The sequence below is a fragment of the Pinus tabuliformis genome, chromosome 6 (assembly GCF_031772625.1).
Source record: "Pinus tabuliformis cultivar Carrire ecotype Pingquan chromosome 6, CPIR1, whole genome shotgun sequence".
Lineage (NCBI taxonomy): Eukaryota > Viridiplantae > Streptophyta > Pinopsida > Pinales > Pinaceae > Pinus > Pinus tabuliformis.
The window spans coordinates 528,564,114-528,573,359 of record NC_142292.1 but is presented as its reverse complement, the minus strand read 5'-3'; positions in this window follow the sequence as shown (position 1 = coordinate 528,573,359).

Here is a 9,246-nt window from a genome sequence, read left to right as displayed (position 1 = left end):
ATGTGGTTGTGGCACTCACACAAATCCCAGCTAAAACCACTGTCATGGATATTGTTGTGGCAGATGTTCCACCTAAATTTGGAATATTACTCTCAAGGTCATGCGCAGCTAAAATTAAAGGTACCATGCAGATGGATTTGACTTATGCTACTATTCCAGTATTTGGAGAGCAGAGAAGGTTATACCGTGAAACAAGGATGGCATATATGGTGAGCAGGAAGGACAAACCACTGAATTTTCCCATTTATTCTTGTGACACAGGCCTTGGATCAGCTATTTTATTTAATGAATCAGTGGGAGAAGAATCACAGAAAGAAAAAGCAGAAAATCAGTGTGAAGAGTTGCAGCAAAGTGATGAAGAAGATATTTCTGGTTGCTGGTCTTTGTATTTTGATGGAGCAGCAGGGAAAGAAGGTGCTGGGGCTGGAATTTGGATCATGAGTCCAGCTGAGGAAAGTAAGTTTTTGTCTTATAAACTCAATTTTGATTGCACAAATAACATGGCCGAGTATGAGTCCTTGGTTTTAGGCTTAGAAAATTTGATTGAGTTTAAGGCAAAGAACATTGCTGTTTATGGAGATTCTGAGCTAGTTATAAAGCAAGTTCAAGGTGCTTATCAAACAAAAGATGCAAGAATGAGAGCTTATAGGAACTTGGTGTTGGAATTGTTGGAGAAATTTCAGTCATATACTTTCAATATCAAAACCAGAGATCAGAATTCCATGGCAGACTCTCTTGCTGTAGCAGCTAGTCTTTTTGTCATTCCCAAACATGCTTCTGATAGTTATGAGGTGAAAGTCCACCATAGGCATGTGATCCCGGATAATATACTAAATTGGCAAGTTTTTGAAGATGACCAGCAGGTGAAAAGTTTCCTAGAATTGAAAGGAGAATTTGAACATTGTCAAATTGATCAGCAAAACATGTTAGTAGAAACAAAAGAAAAGTCTGAAGTGTTACAGCTGCAAAATAATCTGATTCCTAAAGGTCTGATTCCACTTGAGAAACTCTTTGATCAGAATGATGTGTTTAAGGCGCCAAGGTTGCAAGCAAATGAAGAGGAAATAGAGAATTGCAATCTAGGTGATTTGGTAGCGCCTAAATTGGTCAAAATTTCAAAATTTTTATCAGCTGATCTAAAAGTTAAGTACATTGAGTTAATGAAGAAGTTCATTGATGTGTTTGCATGGAATTATACTGATCTGAAGCAATATGATTCCTCAATTATACAACATATAATCCCAATCAAGCCAAATGAGAAACCTTTTAAGCAAAAATTGAGAAGAATTAATCCTCTGCTAATGCCATTGATTGAAAAAGAAGTCAAGAAGCTTTTTGATGCAAAGATTATTGTTCCTATCAGATTTTCAAATTGGTTAGCTAACTTGGTACCAGTTAGGAAAAAGAATGGAGAGATAAGGATTTGCATAGACTTCAGGAATTTGAACAAGGCTTCACTGAAAGACAATTATCCTCTTCCTAAAATGGATCTTATGTTGCAGAATATTGTTGGCTCTCAAAGAATGTCAATGTTAGATGGCTTTTCAGGATACAATCAAATCCTTGTTCATCCAGAGGATCAGGAGAAGACAACCTTTACTACACCATGGGGCACATTTATGTATGCAAAGATGCCTTTTGGCCTCATGAATGCAGGGGCGACTTTCCAAAGGGCTATGGACATTGCTTTTGCAGAGGAAAAAGATAAATCAGCAGTGGTATATCTTGATGATATCACAGTCTTTTCAAAGAGAGAGGAAGATCATTTAAAGCATCTTGAAAAGATACTATTGAAGTGTAGGAGGTTTGGCATTTCCTTGAACCCAACCAAAAGTATCTTTGCTTTGACTTCTGGTAAATTGCTTGGGCATATCATTTCTCAAGAAGGAATTAAGATAGATCCTAATAGAGTCAGTGCTATTTCAAAGTTGGATTTGCCAAGGAGCAAGAAAGAGGTTCAATCTTTTCTTGGTAAAGTTAATTTTGTTAGAAGGTTCATTCCCAACTTTGCGGAAGTGGTTAAACACATCACAAAAATGCTAAAGAAAGGAGCAGACTTCAAATGGACAGCTGAGGCAAGGAAGTCATTTGAAGAGATTAAGAAAGCACTCACTCAAGCGCCAGTTCTTATCAGCCCTGATTTCTCCAAGGAATTTCTAATATTCACATATGCCTCTGAGGATACAATTGCAGGAGTTCTATTGCAAAAAGGAAATCAAGGTACTGAACAGCCTATTTCATTCTTTAGTAAAACATTGGCTAATGCTGAATTAAAGTATAACATTTTAGAGAAGCAGGCATATGCATTGGTAAAGGCAATCAAAGATTTTAGAATCTATGTGTTACATTCTCATATTGTTGCATTTGTGCCAAGTGCTGTTATTAAAGAAATTCTTACACAAGCAGACCTGGATGGTAAAAGAGGAAAATGGATAGCCAAATTATTGGAATATGATATTGAAATTAAGCCAACTAAATTGGTGAAGGGTCAAGGGTTGGCAGAGCTGTTAACTCAATCAAATCTAGATAGCAGTGACATCAATTTCAATGCAGAAATATCAGAAATTTTTGAAGAAGAGGAAGAGTTGGTTCAGATCAATGAAAAATTTCTGATATCTGAATGGTATAAAGATGTCTCATTTGTTTTACAGCACAATAGAGCCCCTGACAATCTTTCCAAGTCTAAAGCTCGTTTCACCAAGCTGAAATCCCTTAGATATTTTGTTTATGAGCAGAATTTATTTTGGAAGGATGCTGGAGGAATTCTATTAAGTTGTCTGGTTGAAGAAGAGGCTGATAGGGTGATTGAGGAATTTCATAAGGGAGATTGTGGAGGCCACCATTATTGGAAGGCTACTGCAAATAAAATATTGAGAGCTGGGTATTTTTGGCCCACCATGTTTAAAGACATTTACAAAAAGGTTGCAGCCTGTCATGAATGTCAGTTGTTTGAAGGTAAAAGGAAGCTTATGCCTATGCCATTAGTTCCTATTTATGTAGAAGCACCCTTTCAGCAGTGGGGGCTAGATTTTATAGGTGAGATACATCCCTCTTCATCAGGGCAACATCGGTGGATACTTACAGCCACTGATTATTTCACAAAGTGGATAGAGGCGGTACCAACTAGGCAAGCTAATGATGCAGTCATTATTTCCTTTTTAGAGAACAATATCTTATCAAGGTTTGGATGTCCACTCAAGCTTATCACAGACAATGCTCAGGCTTTTAAGTCTAAGAGAATGATAAACTTTTGCCACCAATATCATATTTCTCTTGGTCATTCAACAGCCTATTATCCACAGGGCAATGGTCTAGCTGAAAGTTCAAATAAAAGTCTTGTGAGAATTATCAAAAAACTGCTGCAAGAAAACAAGAAAACTTGGCACTTAAAGCTGAAGTATGCATTGTGGGCTGATCACATTTGCACTAAAAGATCTATTGGAACCTCACCTTATGAACTTGTGTATGGAGCAGAAGCTATTTTTCCAACATCTCTTGGTGTACCAGTTATGAAGCTAATTCAAGGACTTGAAGAGGAGCCAAATGCCATACAGCGGAGGATTAATCAATTGATAGCATTACAAGAGAAAAGGAATGAAGTGGTTGAAGACTATCAACAAAATCAGAATAGAGTCAAGAGGGCTTTTGACAAGAAGATTAAAGATGTTACCTTTCAGATTGATGACAAGGTTTTGAAGTGGGAAGCCAAGATTGAAGAAAAAGGCAAACATGGCAAATTTGAGAATTTATGGAAGGGGCCATATTTGATCTCTGCTTTCCATGGAAACAATACTTATATTCTACAAGAAGTTGATGGATCACAGTATGCTGGTGGACCTGTTAATGGCAGGTTCTTAAAGCATTATTATCAGTGAAAAATCTGCCAAGTAGTCCATGATCATTGTAAATAATCATTTTCTGAGTGTTTCATGTTAGTAATAAGTGACAAGCTGAACAAGAAGACTTTAGCCCGAGGAGAAGGCCCACAAGGTTTGAAAGGGATGCTTGTCAGCCATATGTGAGTGTAATAAATGGATAAAGGCACTGGTACTGCGTGTTCTTAGTGTACCACAGGGGCACACTATCCCAAGTGGAGCCACTGTTATCACTTAGAACTATAGTTCATGTATATAAGGTTGTCCATAAGTTTTATATAAAGGTTTTAAGTCTTGTGAATAGGTTTATTAGTGTATGTCAATTTGAAATTTGAATTTCAAAAGGTATTGATGTGAATTCGTGTAAAGGAAAAATCATTAGACACCCTCCATCATTGTTAGTTAAAGCATGTCATGTCATTAGTACTTTGCGCAGTTTCGCAGCGCAGGTTTGATTGGTCAGTTTAGCTGCGAAATGATGTTTTCGTTTTTTCGCAGCGTTCTGTTTGTCAGCGATTTAGTAGCGCATCTTGTTAAGTTTGAACTGCCCGCGCTACGAAATCGGGGTTTCAGGGTTTTTTGTAGCGCTCTTCCTTTGAATGTCAAATCCGAGAGAAGTGAGTCATAGGTCCGTTCATGATTGTCAGTTTACGTCCTCTCCATGTCATGATAAACCATTATTCCGCCATAAAGTCCAGAGTCATGCATTTGAGTGTTAGTTTAAGGGATTTTACAAGGAATGGTTATATCATAATGGGTTTTTCATAATATGTAAACATGTTTGCTGTATGAGAAGCCCAATTTCTTATTTAAAAGGACCACTGCAAGCGAGCCTGCACTCCAAAGTCGAAGTTTGTTTTCGTGCTACAAGCTACCATTAGTTTCCTGTGTGAAAATATTCAAAGCAGGATGGAAAGGAGGGAACACCGATCCGGTAAGTGTGTGAGGACAGAGCCGGAGGGGTTAGATGTTACTCTCAAAGATGAAGGTGTAGCAAGAGCCTTTCGAAATGCTGGTTGCTGGAGGTTTTGCGAAAAATTGAAAGGAGGACATGCAGAAGTGACGAAGGCTTTCGCATTAAATTTCACTGGACTGAATTCGAAGGTGGCAATGTTAGAGTTTCCGGTGTCTCCTGAGGTTATTTCCACTGTTACTGAAATTCCGAGGGGTGGCCAAGAATGGTTCAAAAACTTCAAGTTCGACATGAGTCCCTGTAAAGAGTTTTTGAAGGAACCTTATATAGATGAAGATCTCACCAAAGCGGTGCCAAGGAGTTATATAAAAGAGAATTATGCTATGCTCCTCACATGCATCCAGAAATACTTGACATGCGAGGGTAGGTACAATAAAGTTTACTCCTACCACTTCAAACTTCTGTTACATTTCACAGGTAAGGTTTCAATAGACATACCTTTCTATTTGTTTAGGAGCATTAGCAAAATGTGTGATAAAATTCAGTTAAAGAAAGATGGTTGTGAAACATCCCTTTTTCATCATGGTCTAGTAAAATTGCTGGTGTTGGATAGTTTACAAAAAATTGGCAGAGATTGGGATTCATTTGTGTTTATGGCCGGCTTCCCAAGCAAAACAGGCCTCACTCCATTGCCTGTGAGAGAAAGGGAAGAAAGGAGTGAAGAACCCACTTTGGTTGAACTTAGAAGAGAAGTGACAGACCATAAGAAGCCTAAAACTAAATCAAGGAAATCAGAGAAGTCTGTGGCAGCTAAAGAGACACCTGAAGCATCAGTGAAGAAAACTCCTAAGCCATCTAAGTCATCATCTAAGGAAACTCCTAAATCATCATCTAAGGAAACACCTCAGTCATCAAAGCAGAAGATTCAGAAAAAGAAGGATGAAGCTAAATCAAGTGAAGTTGAAAAGATTTCAAGGGTGAGAACCAGAGGTCAACTAAACAAGGAGAAGGGAAAGTCAGTTACTGTGGAAGAAAGTCCTATTTCAAAAGGTAGTTTAAATGACTTACTTGAAGCCATTGAACTAGAGCAAGATCAGCCAATACAAATTGAACCACTAGAATTTGAGCAAGATCACTCGGTGCAGCCAATGCATATTGACCTCACTCAGTCCTCACCTGAAAGTTCTAAAAAATCAAGGGCTTCTAAAAGGTTGAAATTTGAAGAGCCTAGTAAAGAATATGCTTTTAAGCCACGCAGACCAGTCACAAGAAGGCAAATCAAAGAAGTGGAAAAAGCACAGAAAGAGAAGGCACCTTTAGAAGTGCCTAGGACAGAGATACTTGAGGTTTTCACCGGAATAGTTCAAGCAGCCAAAAGCAAGAACAAAGATAATAAGGTTATCATCAGTCAAGGTGGAAATGTTATTACTATCAAGAAACAAGCTGGAGCAACAAAGGAAGAAATACCTCAGATTAAAAATGTTTCTAAGGAAAGGGCAGTAAGATATGCAAATTATAAAAAGGCTGTAATGAAAGGCAGAACAAGTTTGATCAGCCAAACTGACTCAGTATCTGATGCATATGTGTGGACTGTGCCAGCTCTGAAGCAGGCAAAAATCATGAAACAAATGAATACAAGCTTAAGAGCAGAAAACAAGGTGTTAAAGGAAGAAGTTAGCAGCTTGAAGAGGAAGCTAGGCAAACTAGCTAATTGATCCAAGGGGAAATTTGCCTTCCAAATTTTGGTAAATTTTGGCTGTCATCATTTTGAAACTTTTTGAAACTTTTTGAAGTCCTTACACCTGTGTAAAATAGCTGAAGAAATCACAGAGTTCAGTCATTGTTGCTTTAAGGTTCATATGCTTAGTTTTGATTACCTACAGCAGTTTCGTAGCGCGCTACGAAACTGCTGTAGATGACTGTTTATGTGAAAAATTTGAGATTGATGCTGAGGTCAGCGAATCTTAAAGGGATGACTCGAGGCTAGCATGAAGATTATATAAAGCCATTCAGATGTTTAAAAAGGTGACAGGTGTGAGTATTTAAGGAAAAGGTGAAATTTTGTCTTTTGTTAAAGTTTTCACTTTATATCCGAATTTTTAGGGTTCTGGTAGGGTTGCCGAGATGTTGAGTGGTACACCTGTTCAGTTTATGAGATGGCCAGATCATTAAGTTTCTTCCATCATACGTGACTATTAGAGGATTAAATGGCTTGAAGCATAATCTTAAATGCATGAACACTAATGGGAGGCAGAGACCGTGAACATAGGGCACAGATTCTTATCTGTTGATGAATCATCCACATATCAGGCATCCGAAGCTGCTCATTCAGTGAATGTTCTTCCAGCTTGGCTTGGCTATTATTGAAGTGCTACAGGTGTCAAGTTTCAAGAACGCATCAATGCACACGAGGAGATAGACTTGAAGTTTCAATGGGAATGGAACCCTCTGTTTTCGCAGCACAATACCTTTGTAATTAATTAGTTTGTTTAAGATATAGATAAGATAATTAATGATAGAATTCCGAGCTCCCTTCATGCTTGTTGAGGAGTCTCAGGTAGTAGTATTTTGGTTTGCTATATATAGAAATGACTCTGATGTAAAAAAGGTTGGACATTTTATACAAAAACAGAGTTATTTGGGCCATTGTAAGACTTGTGACAGTAATAGTAAAACAGTGTTGATTTCTTCTCAAGATTCTCGATGGATTATTGTGTTCAAATATAATGATGGTGTTTTATATTTTATGTTCTTTTACAGCCTTGTTGTAGCACAATCACTCAGAATTCATATCTTATGCTCTGACTTCCTGTGTGTTTAGCAAGCTGTGGTTTTGATGGAGTATGTTTGACATTTAATGCAAAGAGCCTTGACTTCCATGAAATGACTATGTTTTTCTTATTTACTTAGTGTATGAGACTCCATAGCCCAATGAGAACTAGTTTGATATGTATCCAACCAGCTTTTGCTTTCATGAATGAGTAAAGAGTTAGCCATCTGTTATAGTGAAGGATTTTTATCAAGAGTTTGTGAGAGAGCCCTCTCTGATCAAAGAGGCTAATTTTTGATCTAAAGTTAGGTTGAAAGAGTTACATGAAATCTTGCTTGGTTGCAGCCCTCAGTAGTGATTTTGTGATAACACGGTTACTCCAAACATTTCTGGAAACCCTGCCCCTATTGAAGAAGTTCAACAGCCCCAGAAGGACAGTAACACTGATCCTGGTCTGAGAGAAAATACTTGTATTACTGAATCAGTTCCATCAGTGATCGGTTCAGAGAGTCTTTCTCCTCAAACAACTGTCGCTGTCGAAACAACCACTTCTTCGGCACCATAAATATTCTACGGACCTGACGGTCTTCCTCTTCCACCCGGTCTGATCGCAATAGAAGAGATTGTAGAAGATCCGCAAGCAACTACTCCAACACATTTTGGAGCAGGGATCACTCTACTTCCTACTGCATCAGAAGCTAACCTATCACCCAGAGAAGTTCCTGAAGAATCACTAGGCAATCTATTGGATAGACTCAAAATGTCTGAACAACCGTCAACATCTAGGACTGTGCCAACTGACACAGCGACAGCAGAACTCCCTGCAGTCATTCCGACAATGTTCGTCGGCATACCATCTGTCCCTAACTCTCAACAGCTGGAGGGGGTCCCTTCGGGGGCCATGACGACAGTATGGTCTGTTCCTGTTTGTTCTGCCAGGATAATACCCGGTAACTCCTATGTTGGAACTCAACAGATTGATCCTTTCGGAAATCAGTTTGGACAATCCAGTCCTCGAGGTGTAATAAATCCTCTCGGTTCCGGACCACCACCGTATGGGGGGCAATATGCTTTTTCATTACCCCCTCCGGGAGGTTACCCATACGGGAGTTCACAACCATACTCAGGTTATACTGGAATAACTACAAGTGGTTGGATACCTATGCTACCCCAGCAACCAAGAGTTGTGTATTCTATGCAACAACAGATGCCTGTGACGAACATCCCGACGACACCAGCAATTGTGACTGTGTCGCAAGTTCAAACGATACCTGTTGCATGTCAACCTCAGTTTTCTCAGGTTGTAATGCAACAACCCTTTGACCCTGCAACCCAACCACAATCGCCGACTAGCGGGACGACACAAGCACAAACGGGTACCCTTACCCCTCATCTTGGCCCAGTGGTAAGCATCGCACAACAACCAATGGTATCACAACCATGGTTGGTGCAGTATCAACAACCGCAGTTCCAGCAAGTGTACCAAGGTACCGAGCAGCAAATTTTTGCGAACAATGGACAACCGTACCTACAATACGGTCAAAACCAACCACTTTATGGTGGAGTAATCCATCAACCATATCAATCATATCAACATCAATTACATTATGCTGGTATGCAAAGACCAACTGCTCAGGCGATTCCATCGTATCCTGGGTACGCTTCACCTAACCTGAGTCAACAGCTGC